The sequence below is a fragment of the Monodon monoceros genome, unplaced genomic scaffold (assembly GCF_005190385.1).
Source record: "Monodon monoceros isolate NGI ecotype Baffin Bay Population unplaced genomic scaffold, NGI_Narwhal_1 Super_Scaffold_2, whole genome shotgun sequence".
Lineage (NCBI taxonomy): Eukaryota > Metazoa > Chordata > Mammalia > Artiodactyla > Monodontidae > Monodon > Monodon monoceros.
Window position 1 is genome coordinate 98,946,441 of NW_021703776.1, and position 12,986 is coordinate 98,959,426.

A 12,986-nucleotide genomic window follows, 5' to 3' on the forward strand; every position below is an offset into this window, starting at 1 on the left:
CACGGCCACTGTGCTACCAGGCGGAACGGGCCCCCGGAACCTGAAGGGGCCTGTCCACTTCTGCCTCCCCCACGGCTCCCACACACAGTCCTGCCCCTTCTCGCCACTGCCTCCTGCCCCACCCCCTCCTCCTGCCACCTGCCGGCCAGAGCTGCTTCCCCAATCTGGCCGCTCCAGCTTTCCGCTTTCAAAGCTCTCCCTTTCCCTCTCTGCTTGCCTTGGTTCTCCAGCCCTCTCTCCCGACCTGCGTTCTCCTCACACTGCCTTCTGCTCCTTTCTTCCTGGGTTGTTTCACCTTTTTCCCTATCCTCTCGCACTCTGTCTTTGCTTTTCCTCATGCAAGGCAGTGCAGCCTGGAGGTTAAGCCCACAGACTTTAAGCCCAGGATCTCAGGGTTCGGATCCCAGCTCTGCTGCCTCGTCATTGATGCATTTTTCTTACGTTTTTAACCTCCCTGTGCCTCATTTTCCTCATCTATAAAATGGGAACGATGATAATTCGTTCCTCGTGAGTTGTAAAGATTAAATAAGTCAACACGTGCCAGCTACCTAGGGCAGTGCCTGGCGTGCGCCGAACACTAGAGACAGGTGAGCCGTCACCCTCTGTCTCTGTCTGTCTTTGCTCCTCTTCGTTCGTACCCAACTGTTGTGTCATCCACAAGAAGATAAGTTCAGAAGTTGAGAGCAAGAGCTTCAAAACCTTTACAGCAATTGGGCATTGCCACAATACCCAAGCATGTGATTTTTGTATTTCACACAAGTATTGGTCTGTGACACATTAGAAACAAAACTGATCCTTCACCAGAGTTGAGAGGTGCTGCTTCTAGATCTTTCATCTGTCTCTCGTCTTCTTCTCTGTTCTTGATTTTTTTTTTCCCTCCCAATGTCTCTCTCTGGCCACCAGGCCCCCTATTCCAGCTGCTGTCAGTTCACCAGGCCAATGTACCTGTTCCGCCTCTGCTTTTGACCAGCGCACGGCCCCCACACCCTCCTCTCTGCTGATTTCTGAAAGAGACCCTGGTGCGCTCTCAGGCTCTGCCTAAGGCCCAGCTCAGAACCCCCGCCTCCAGGAAGCCCTCCTTGATGCAACAAGAAGGCGCATTAACATTCTGTTCCTCCATGGACCTGATGGGGACCAAGCATGTTCCTCATCTTCTCTTCCCAGGGCAGAGACTTCTTTCCTGATGCTCATCTGTCTTCTCTGAACTGCCGGGTCCTAACTCACCAGCGTCTTGTGTCCCCTCTGAAGGGCCTAGCACCCAGAACAACGCACCAGGGAGCAGGCGCTGGCCAGTGGTGTTGGTGATGGGGTGGGGCTAACGGCGGGGGAGGAGTCAAGGATCAGGGCTGGTGGAGAGGACATGGCTGGGGTGAACTGAGTCAAGGCCAACCAGCTGGAGGGGCCTTCGGCCAGTGAGCCCTGTGGGCCAGCCCTGGGAAGTGCAGCCGCAGCTCCTCCACAGACCTGAGAAGGCCAGGCGTAAAGGGCCTGATTCCTAGGAGGTGCTGGCCAGGCTCCGGGGCGATTGCTATAGGGACAGGGCCGAGAGGGAGCGGCAGGGGAGCAATTCTAACTGCTGTGGGATTAATCTGGTGGAAGGAGATCCTCTGAAACCAAAGGAAACAGGATGGCACTGGGATGAGGGGAGCTGGGCCAGGGCAGGGGCTGGCCAAGAATTCTCTGCCCTACCCCAAAGCCCTTCCACTCACCGCGTCCCAGGCCCTCATGGCTTGGCCCACGGGACCTGAGCTGGGGGTCTCTTTCAGGGTCTCTTTCCAGTAGCTGCTCCTGTCCCCTGACCTCCAGCCTCTGACATGGCCCGGCTGAAACACTGCCGTGGTGTTGGGAGCTGCAGGAGGCCGGGCCCAGCTGGAGACCATCTGGCACCTAGACAGCCCGCCTAGAGTTTATGCCCTAATATGGTGATGGCCGGCAGCAGCCTGAACAGGGACCGGCCCTCATAGAGACTAAGGAGAGGCCAGAGACCAGGAAACCGTAGCCCTGGAGACCCCCCCCAACACCCACCCCCTGGGAGCCCAGCGATCCAGGCCCCTGGTCTTGGTTCCTCGCTGGGAAACTCGTCTCACATAAGTCCAGAGTCTGGAACCCTGATGAGCCCAACCCTGCAGGATGGCCTGGGGATCCTGCCCCCAGGGCACGGCCTCAGGATTCTGAACTTGAGGTCTCCACACCCCGTGCCCACTTCAGTTCCAGCTTCTCAGCAAGAGAGGCCAGACCTGCATTCTGCAGCCTGGACAGCCCAGGACCCTGACATCGCAAATTGTGTCCCCCTTCACGCCAGGCCGCAGAAACTCCAGATATAAGCCCCCTTACAGCACAGGCCCACCCCCGGCCCTTGGACACAGACACACACTCACACACGGAGCCCCCTTGGTCCTCTCCCTTTGTCGACATTCAAGGAATTTTCCCTTTCAAATAACCCTGTAAAAGCCCTTGTTATTCCGAAAATGTGAACTGGAGCCCTGCCTGATGGCTGGGGGGAGGCGGGGTGTTAGGCTCCAGCTACTATTTTCGAGGGGCCACGGAAGGAAGGAAAGCGGGTAGCCCCAGGTCAGCCAGGGCTCCGAGAGGCTCTGCCTCCCGCCCATCCTGCCTGGCTGGCTGGGTCTTCCATGAGCTGCCGTATCATCCACCCCTAGCTCTTCAGCCAGACCTGCCAGGGGACCCCATCCCATCACTGGCTGGAATTCTGGCGGGGGTGGGGGGGGGGTCCCTGAGGGCAGCTGGAGGTCAGCAGGCCAGGGGTGGGGCACAGGGACAGCCAGAACTGAGCAGAGGCACATCGCGGCCTGCAGGCGGCGGGGCTGTGACCTTCACACAACTCAGCAGAGAAGAAACGTTCAGAGTCAGTGTCTGGGCCGCCTCCCCGGAGCCCTGGGCTGGCACCGCACGCCGGGACCAGTGCCTCGCCCCCCATGAGCCCTGCTCCTACGTACCCCAGACCCCGCTCATCCCTCTGTTCCTCTCCTGCCTCCGCCCTGCCCCACCCCCCCAGAGCAGCTCCGCGGAGCAGAGGCTGACTTGAGCCCAGAGCTGGTGGAGGCTGCAGTTCCGCCGAGAGCCGCTCTGTGGCAGGAGCGGCCCGCGCTCCCGAGACAGCCGGAGTCTGGAGCGCCCGGGGAAGGAGGGAACGGGGAGCGGAGGGCCCCTGCCCTGCCCGCAGAACGGCTGAGGGGCTCCCGGGCGCGAAAGGGCGGGGCACAGGCTATGGAGCTAAGTGGCCTTCGCTCATTGCATCAGAATGACTTTGGGCGAGTCACCTGCCCCCCTCCGGCCCCAGGGAGCTCATCTGCAATACAGGACGATGGCCATGCCCCCCTGGGCTGGAGGGATGAATGACACAACACTGTGAAGCGGGAGGGCCCAAGGGAGGTTTTTTTGTTTGTTTTTGCTTCTATTTGCGGGGTTGTTTTTTTTTTGCCACGCTGCGCAGCTTTCGGGATCTTAGTTTCCCCGACCAGGGACTGAACCTGCGCTCCCTGCAATGGAAGCGCGGAGTCTTAACCACTGGACCGCCAGGGAAGTCCCCAAAGGGACATCTTGGTAACTGGAGAAGGAGGAGAGGGAGAGGGCCCTTCGGCCAGCCTGGCTCACGTGGCTGGTGCTGAAGAACACCCGACTCACACCACCCCCACCCGCCGACCCCAGCCCCAGCTGAAGACATCCGGGCACCCAGCCTCGGCCTGCCTCCTGGGCTTGGGGCACCCTGGGCCCTGTGAGAATGAAGACCGGGAGAGGAGAGGTAGTCATGGATTGACAGCCTCACACAAGGACAGGCTCCTCTGCGCCTCAGATCCTAAGGGCCGCAGAGGTCATGCAGCTCACCACAGGCCACTGAGGAAGGGTCAGGGGGGCAGTGGGAGGGCCCCAGGGGACCAGGTCTGGCTACCTTCCAGGTGCAGCAGGTCCAGTTCCTCCTGACCTCGGGGAAGGGAGCCATCTTCATCAGAACGCAACACTGGCTTGCTTTCACCTGGTGCCAACCCACACCCAACAGTGCACCTGGGGCACCGTCCCTGCCCTGCATCCCAACCCATCCAGGGGCCCCACCCACAGTCCCAAACCCAACTGCCCACCTCTGGGAACCCCTGGCTGGTCGCCAGGCAGGAGCCGCCGTCGGCTTTCGCGGGGGCAGGCCTTATCTCTTGGGGCAGCACCGGGCAGGTGGGGAAAGGGAGGCCTGCGGGTGACCTGCGTGTCCTTGGACAAGCTCCCCAGGTCAGAATCTCTAGTGGCTCGTCTGCATACTAGGTGTCATCAAGCTCCTTTGCAGGTGGCTCTTAATCCCCCTGGAGTATTCACTGAGCACACGCGCGTGAAGCGTTCAGGGCCTCATGAACAAGACAGGCGTGGCACCCACCCTCACTGAGCCGGGGAGTCAACAGGACCCCCAGTTTGGAGTCCGGGATGAGTTGGCAGAGAGAGGGGTCCTGGGGAGCTGAGCCGAGCTGATCTGCCCCGACCCTCAGGAGACCTGGGCAATCGCTGTGTGACTGTGGGCAGGTCAGCCACCTCTCTGAGCTTCAGACTCCCTGTGGGTACTGCAGGGACAAGTGACTCGTACTCTGGGTGCCAGATGAGATGATAGATGGCCTTGTGGAAGCATTCAGAGCTGTAACGAGGCAGGGTGCCGGGTCCTTGCAGGGAAGGTGACCTCGGGGAAGCAGCCATCCTCACCCCGGTCGCTGTCCTGCCCTGCTGGGGCAGGAGGCTGGGGCTCCAGTTGGCCTGTCCGCCCCCAGGCAGAGGCTGTCTCCGACGGCGGCGGCGGCCCAGGGCTGTGCAGTGTCAGGTTATATTTAGCCTGGTGGCGGCGACAGGAAGATGCAGCAGGAGCTGCTCCTGGCCAGGGGCCACCGTGTCGCTAACGTCGCTCTCTCGGGCAGTGGGGGCCTAAGGAAGGCCAGGGACACTACAGGCCCAGGGGACAGAGCGGGGGAGCCTGAGAGGCCAGCCAGTGAATGAGTGTGCACGTGTGTGTTCGTGTGTGTGTCAGTGTGTGAGAGAGAAAGAGAAGCCAATCCCATCCCCATGGCTCCAGGAGCTGAGTGGGACAGACTTCCCCAGGAATACTCACTTCAGGGCTGGGGCTGGGGAGCCACGATCCAGACCCCAACTCACACAGAAGGAGCATCTCCAGACAGACCCTCCACTAGCCCCTCCAGCCTAACACCTTCCCAGAGATTTATAGGGCCATACGGAGGGCCCCAGGGCCTCTGTGGGTCATCCAGGTGCCCGCCCAAACCCATTGCATGTGGCCTGTCTGTGCTACCTTTCCCAGGGGCCACTGTGATGGCCTCGGGAGAAGAGCTCTTTCTAGAAAAGCTCTGGGGCTCAGCCCTACTCGACCTCCTTCGGGGCTGCAGCCTCACAGTCTGTACACTGGGAGTGACAGCCCTGCCCTGTTCCGAAGAAGCCCCGGGAAGGTGAAACGAGGCCATGTTTATTCGGGGAAAGCTTCTCTTACGGCACCATCGCACTCCCCACCTCCCTGAGGCCTCCACACTTAGCCTCCCATCCCCGGACACGCAGGCTGGTCCCAGTGCCCCCTCCAGTGCACCCCAGCTTCACAGGCCCTCCCACTCCCCACGGCCCCACCCCGCTTCTCTCCAACTCCTCCCGTCCCTCTAGGCCCCCGAAGGACCCCCTCTACAAAGATTTTCTTGGCAGCTCCATCTGGCCACAGGGATGTCTCTCACTGAAAACTCCTCTAACACTGTGCTCCTAATGAGAGAGGTAACTGTACACTGGCTTCTGGCGGAGCTTCCTCCCTCTGCCCAGAGCCAGCGTTGGGCTTCACGGGACAAACTGGGTGAACAGGTGTCCAGTCGATCATGGACTGGGGCAGGGACCTGCCCGGATGGCAGATGGGGACAGGGTCATCTCCCCACGCTTTAAGCTCCATTTCAGATCCAGGGGCGCTGACTGACTACCCTTTCAGGACAGGATTGGCCCATTTCAAACCCACCCTGAGTCTGGACAGCAGTCAGAACCCTCAGAGGAGCGAGGCGGCGTCTTCTGCTGAAGCACTATTCAGTCTAGTCAACGGCACGGAACACGGAGGCTGACGGCCCGGGAATCCGGGCAAGCGGGCTGGGGCATCTCTGAGCCTCAGACCCCTACCAGCCCTCTTCTCTGTGACCCTCACACAGCCAGCCACGGGCAGCAAGGGCACAAAGGGCCGAGGTCCGCTAGGGGACAGTGGGGGTCCCTGCCCTCCTCCAGGGCCCCGCAAGCTTCTGGAGTGCCGCTCCCACCTTGGCTCCCGGCGTACCCCAGAGGGCCTGTCCCATCGGTCACCCAGTCGGCCGCAGCTTCTCAATCATTAATCTGAAACTTGCAATCCCTCCCTGACTCACCCACGTCACAGGACTCCAGCAAATAAATACAAGTGCATGTGAAAGCCTGCTGAAAAGGCAGATGGAACGTTCCAACATCAACGCGTATGGCAGTGACCCAAACATACACAGAGAAAACCAGCGTTATTCGCAGACGATAGGATCATCTCCCTAGAGAACCAATAAAATCAACAGATAAACAATTAGAACTAGCTAATGAGAGACTTCATCCAGTGAGGCTGCCAAATACAAGATCAGCCCCCCTCTCCACCAGCAGAAGGCTATTAGAGTAGGTAGTCAAAAATAAGATCTCTTTCGGGCTTCCCTGGTGGCGCAGTGGTTGAGAGTCCGCCTGCCGATGCAGGGGACGCGGGTTCGTGCCCCGGTCCGGGAAGATCCCACATTCCGTGGAGCGGCTGGGCCCGTGAGCATGGCCGCTGAGCCTGCGCGTCCGGAGCCTGTGCTCCACAACGGGAGAGGCCACAACAGTGAGAGGCCCACGTACCGCAAAAAAATAAAATAAAATAAATAAATAAGATCTCTTTCATAATAGCAACAAACACTATGAAGTGGGGACTTCCCTGGTGGTCCAGTGGTTAAGACTCCATACTCCCGATGCAGGGGGCACCGGTTCAGTCCCTGGTCGGGAAACTAAGATCCCACATGCCACATAGCATGGCCAAAAAAAAAAAAAAAAAAAACTATGAAGTGTCTAGGAAGTGACCAAGAATGCACAAGGTCTCTATGGGGGAGAAAAAAAGAAAACCTTAAACTAATAAAGGATGCAGAAACCATCTGATAAATGGAGAGACGCTACAGACTCTGAGATGGGACAAATATTAGAAAGATGTCAATTCTCCCCAAATTAACCCATAAAACCAATCTAGTTCCAGTCAAGATTCTAGTGGGGTTTTTCTTCCCAGGAGCTTGATAAACCTTCTCTAGAGTTTGCAAAGGAGAAGAGAGGTCCACAAATATGTATGTCAACCTTTCAAAAGAAGAGCAGAGAGGGAAGATTTGCCTTTCCAGATACTAAGACATACTAACTGCCGTATATTTTCAATATGGTTTGCAGGAACAGACAAATAAATAGTTGGAACAGAACAGAGAGCTCAAAGACAGACGCATGGATATATGGCAAATTAACCAGTGGTAAAGGTAGCCCCACAAGTCAACGGAGAAGAATAGGCTGTTTACTAGATGTGTTGGGAAAATTGGCTCAGTACACAGAAAAAAACACACCTTGATCCCTGTTTGACACCACAGACAAAGGTAGGGTCAGGATGGATTAAAGACCCAACTGAGAAAGGTAAAACAATTAAGGTAACAGAAGAAAATATAGACCTTTGCAACCTCAGGACAGTGAAGGATTTCTCAAACAAAACTTCAAAAGCATGAAGAAAGCTAAAAATCCATGAATTTGTTTGTATCAAAATTAAGAATTTTTGTTGGACAAATTTGACAGACCACTGAATGGGAACAGATGTTTACAAAATCTTGACTCAACGGGGATTAGTGTCCAGCACACACAATGGCTATTTAACTGTACGCATTTGTGTTTCTAGAATCGAGAAGCAACTCTTGCAGATCAACAAGAACGAAAGACAGCAGCTTCATGGAAAAGTGAGCAAAGGATATGAGCAGGGAAGTCACGGGAAAGAAACCTGAACGGCTGCCTACAAGATGTTCGGACTCGCATGAAATCAAAGAAATGCAGATTAAAGCAGAAAGATATCACTTCCACCTATTAAACTTGCAAAAATTAGAAAGGTGGATAACGCCACGTGTGGCAGGATTGCAGGGGAATCCCATGCTCTGCTTAGGAGGGTGGCAACAGATGCAGCCCTGCCCATGCACAGCCGGACAGTACTTGCTTGAATTAAGTGTCCACATACCCTGTGATCCAGCAGTTCCACTCCTGGGGAGAAATCCCAAAGACATCCTCACATGAGTCCAAAAGGGGCCATGCATGAGGATGTTCACTGCAGCATCATTTATAGAGACAGCCTGGCGGGCCCTCCCCAGGAGAGTGGACAGGTAAAACGAGGGGGGAGCACACCAGAGAACATGGAGCTATAGGCTCAAGATCAAGGAACAAGCTGGCTGGACTTAAAGGCAGACTCCTGTGCAACAAAAGTGAACACCAGAATACAATATGTAGCACATATCATTTACATAAATTAAACCCATATGCAGTCAGACAAAACACACGTTTTGCAAGAACATATGCAAGCAACACATTCACAGAAAGTACATTTGAATGGCTGCCTAAGGGGAGGGTAACGGGACTGGGGAGTGAGAAAAAAGGAAAAGGAGAAAAACCAATGAAAGAGAAAGAAGAAACCCGTAACACAAACACCCCTGGTTTCTATGATTTGTGGAAGAAGCAGGAGCTGGCCCAGCAGAAGCCCGTGGAGAGAGGCAGAGAGGCAGGCCGGGGTGGAGCAGGGCACAGGGTGGTGGCCGTAGGGAACAGGGATGCTGAGACCCTTGGTCAGCTCACTTCCTTGGTTGACTAGAACCTGCGGCCACACGGGTGACGCCCTGCCTAATGGCAAGTAGAATGCCAAGAGCCTCGGCACCCGACACTGCTTTGCACCTATCCTCTTATCTGCCGAACCTCTCCCAGCAGTACGCGGGAGGACAGGTGTTTTGATCCCACTTAGCGAATGAGGAACTGCAGCTCTGGGAACCCAAGCTAAAAGCCAAATTTCCTGGGGCTCTGAGCCCATCATGACCCCAAAGGGCCCTCTGGGGCAAGACAGCCTGTGCAGTGGTGTTCCGTGTTGGGCAGGACTCGAGTGGAAAGAGGAAAACTGGACTGGAGTTCCCACTCAGGTACCTGCCAGCTGGCTAAGACCCCTTAGCCTTTCTAAGTGAGTTTGGCACCCGTAAAATGATGGCGAGGAGGCCCCATCTAAGGACCACCTGCCACAAAGCATGCGTCCCAGCTTGCAAACTATAAGTGCAGTCACAGGGACTTCCCTGGTGACACAGTGGTTAAGAATCCGCCTGCCAATGCAGGGGACACGGGTTCAAGCCCTGGGAAGATCCCACATGCCGCGGAGCAACTAAGCCCGTGCGTCACAACTACTGAGCCTGCGCTCTACAGCCCGCGAGCCGCAACTACTGAGCCCTCATGCCGCAAATACCGAGCCCATGAGCTACAGTTACTGAAGCCGGAGCACCTGGAGCCCGAGCTCCGCAACAAAGAGAAGCCACTACAATGAGAAGCCCGCGCAAAGCGAAAAAGACCCAACACAGCCAAAAATAAAAAAAAGGGCTTCCCTGGTGGCACAGTGGTTGAGAGTCCGCCTGCCGATGCAGGGGACACGGGTTCGTGCCCCGGTCCGGGAGGATCCCACATGCCGCGGAGCGGCTGGGCCTGTGAGCCATGGCCGCTGAGCCTCTGCGTCCGAAGGCTGTGCTCCGCAACGGGAGAGGCCACGACAGTGAGAAGCCACAACAGTGAGAGGCCCGCATACCGCAAAAAAAAAAAAAAAAAAAAAAAAGTGCAGTCACAACAGTGAGGGTGCCAATGAGTGCGGCTGCCACCACCCCCTCCTCCAGCTCTGCTCCCCCATCCAGCCCTCCTCCGTCCATCTATGAGGCGGGAAGGCTGAGAATCCCCAGATGCCTTCCCTGTACCCCACAATGTCCCCCACACGGCAGGGGTGGAAGACTTGCAGCTCTCTCAGTGGCCACCTCAGGCCACCTTCCTCTGGCCCCAGTAGCCTCCCCATCCTCTAAGACCCCTCCCAGCCCTGGCATTCTATTATTCTAAGGCTTTTCACAGAGGGAGGGACCGAGGCCCAGAGATGGGAAGTGATTTGTCCAAGGTCACACAGCAAGTCTATAACTAAACCAGAAATTGCTCCCAAGGCTCTGACTCCTGGTATAGGGTTTCTGCAACACAGCACACTGCCCACCACATTCATTCAATCCTTCATTCAGTGGGAGCATGAACTGAGCTCCCGCCATGCAGCAGACACAGAGATACAACAGAGAGCAAAGGAGGCCGCTGTCTGCCCTCCCAGAGCTTCCAATCTAGTGGGGGAGTCAGACACGGCAGCCTTGCCCAGAACTGTATGTGAGGGAGATGGTGGGTTAAAGAGAAGACGCTGCCCGGCCCTCAAGGTGCTTCTACTCCAGTAGACACGCGACCAAAACGGAAAGAAGTCCGTTCAAGGCCAACCACAGTGCACAGCGTGGAGATCTTTATGGGCCCCTGGACTAAGGACAGGAAGGGACTTCAGGGGGACAGCGGTTCATCCAGAGCCTCTCCCATACTCACCACCTGTCCCAGGTGTCCCTCTGTGCCCCCTCTTCTGGCCCTGACCCCATGGGCCCCTCCCCATGTCAGGGAGGAATGATTCTGTGAAACTCCTTCACACTGAGGGCGAGCTATTTCCACAGTCTTCCCTGCTTACAGGGGAGGAGTGATGAGAAGAGAATGTCTTTTTAAAGAAAAAGGTTCGTTCTCCACCCAAGCTAAAGGTTCCCAAATAGAGGCATTTCAAGCACCCTCGGGGAAGATGTTTCATCGTGAAAGGACTTTCCTGGACCCCTTGAAGTCCCACCACCCTGGAAGCCACCACTGGGCAGAAAAGAGGCTGAGGCTCACCCGGTCTCACACTCCCATGCTGGCCCTCCTGCTGCCCACGGCCCCCCTCCGCAGAGCCCGAGGCCACTGTCAAAATCTGCTCCCATCCCAGACGCGTCTGCACAAATATTTACATAGCTCCTCTCAGGGGCTACAGCAGATACCACACAGAGGAGCCGCCCGCCCGACACTCTCCAGACCCCAGAGAAGGCCAGGAGTGGCCCACACCCTCGGTCGTGGCAGGCCCGCCCGGCCCCCAGGGTGGGGCTGGGACAGGAAGCCCCCATGCAGGCCAGGGCACCCTGCTCCGGCTCAGCTGCCCTCCCTGGAGCCACGGAGCGAAAGCGAGGCTGGGCTCGGACGCAGCCCCTGAGCCCTGCCCCCGGCCACCACCATGCAGGTGTGCGCACCTGCCGGACTCCAAGCTGCCCCGGGTCCTGACCAGAAGGCCCGAGGTGGAGGGGGCCCCTCGATGGCTTCCCCAACGCCCCTAAGTAAAGTGCTACCTGTGTCTAACCTCATTCCTCCGGGGCTCACCCCGGCCTGCTCCATCTCAAGGACACAGAGCACACCCAGGTACCAGCCTCCATTTGACCTGCCTGCCAGCCTCAAAATACCCAAGGGCTCCTTCAGCAGCCACCCTGACTGATGGGGGCCTGGGGACCTGAGGATCACAGCTTGGAGGGGACAGGGCTGGGAGGGGAGGAGTGGATGTCTGAGCTTGGGGCCATGATGGAGAAGGGGGTGGTGTGGGAGGGTCACAGTACAGAGTCAGATTTCAGCGACCAGGGAGGAGGCAGTGAAATGGCCTGGGGTGTGTGGAGAATCACTGGTGCCAGGAGTACCTGCGCAAGCACCTGGGAGGCTGAGGTCCGAGTTTGGGGACCACAGACCAGTGGGTGTGGGGTCACCTCTGGGGTTCTGGCTCCCCATGGGCTCTGGGGAGCACGCTGGCCCTCTGTCCCCACCCCTCCCCCAGCCCACAGCTCAGCTGTTGCAGCGGGGGGGGGGGCCCTCTGACCCTGTTACCACGACAACCGGCCTGCAGCTGGAGTGGAGAAGCCAACAGACTCTTCTCTAGAGACACCCCCATCCCCACCCACGCACAGGCTCCCAGGGACACAGGGACATGGAGACCAGGCCAGGCCAGGCAGAGGTACGGGGAGCCAGACAGAGACTTGGAGATGGAGCCCAGAGAGGTGGGGGCCACCGGGGCAGAGGGAGAGAGGCAGGGAGGAAGGCTCGGGGGTACTGAAGGGGGGGGAAGAAGAGAGACAGCTGCAGGGAGAGGGAGGTACAGACCGCGGGGGACAGAGCCGGCAGGGAGGCTTGAAGCAGAGGCCACGGGCACAGGCAGCCGCTGAGCATGGCAGGGGCGGGGCAGAGAGGTGGGAACAAAGAGCAGAGAGAACACGAGGGCCAGAGGGCAGGGGACCTCCCGAGGCCTGGAAGAGGAGGGGAGCATGTGAGGAGAAGCCATGGTGGAAGGGCCCGAAGCCTCCGCAGGGCAATGTGGGAATGCAGGTGTGCACCAGCACACTTGCTGCCGAGGCGCGGCCCAGAGCCCCAAGGGGATGCCACCACCTGCCAGCCCCAGGCTGCTGGGCCCTGATCCCCGCTGCACCTTAATCCCAGGCCTGACCTGAAGGAGCATGGACACAGGGCCAGTGAGGGCCTGGCACCTCGTGTCTCTCCCTGCAGCCCACACGCCCCAGTCTGACCTCCCCACCTCCCAGCAGCTAAATAATGGGGCTGTCTGGCTCCAGGCCCTGAGGCTGCACAGAGCCAGGCTAGAGGCACCGACACAGCACAGCTGTCCACGGTGGTGCCTGCCAGCAAAAGGCCCCGCCTCCTTCCCAGCCACCCACCTCCCTGGGGCTAAAGCCCAGGGACCTGCTCTGCCGTGGCCGGCCCAGGCAAAGACCCTGAGAAAGGCCTGGACAGAAACAAGAGGTGGCATTGGCCTTCCTCACATCTACACACACACACACACACACACACACACACACACACACACACACACA

The 12,986-nt window shown here is 57.8% G+C and overlaps 1 protein-coding gene across 2 annotated transcripts in view; it reads right to left on the reverse strand.

Moving 5' to 3' along the window:
* The window catches only part of KCNH2 (potassium voltage-gated channel subfamily H member 2), a 33,686-nt gene that overhangs the window by 14,788 nt on the left and 5,912 nt on the right, over window positions 1–12,986 (reverse strand). The gene's annotated exons all lie outside the window — the stretch shown is intronic.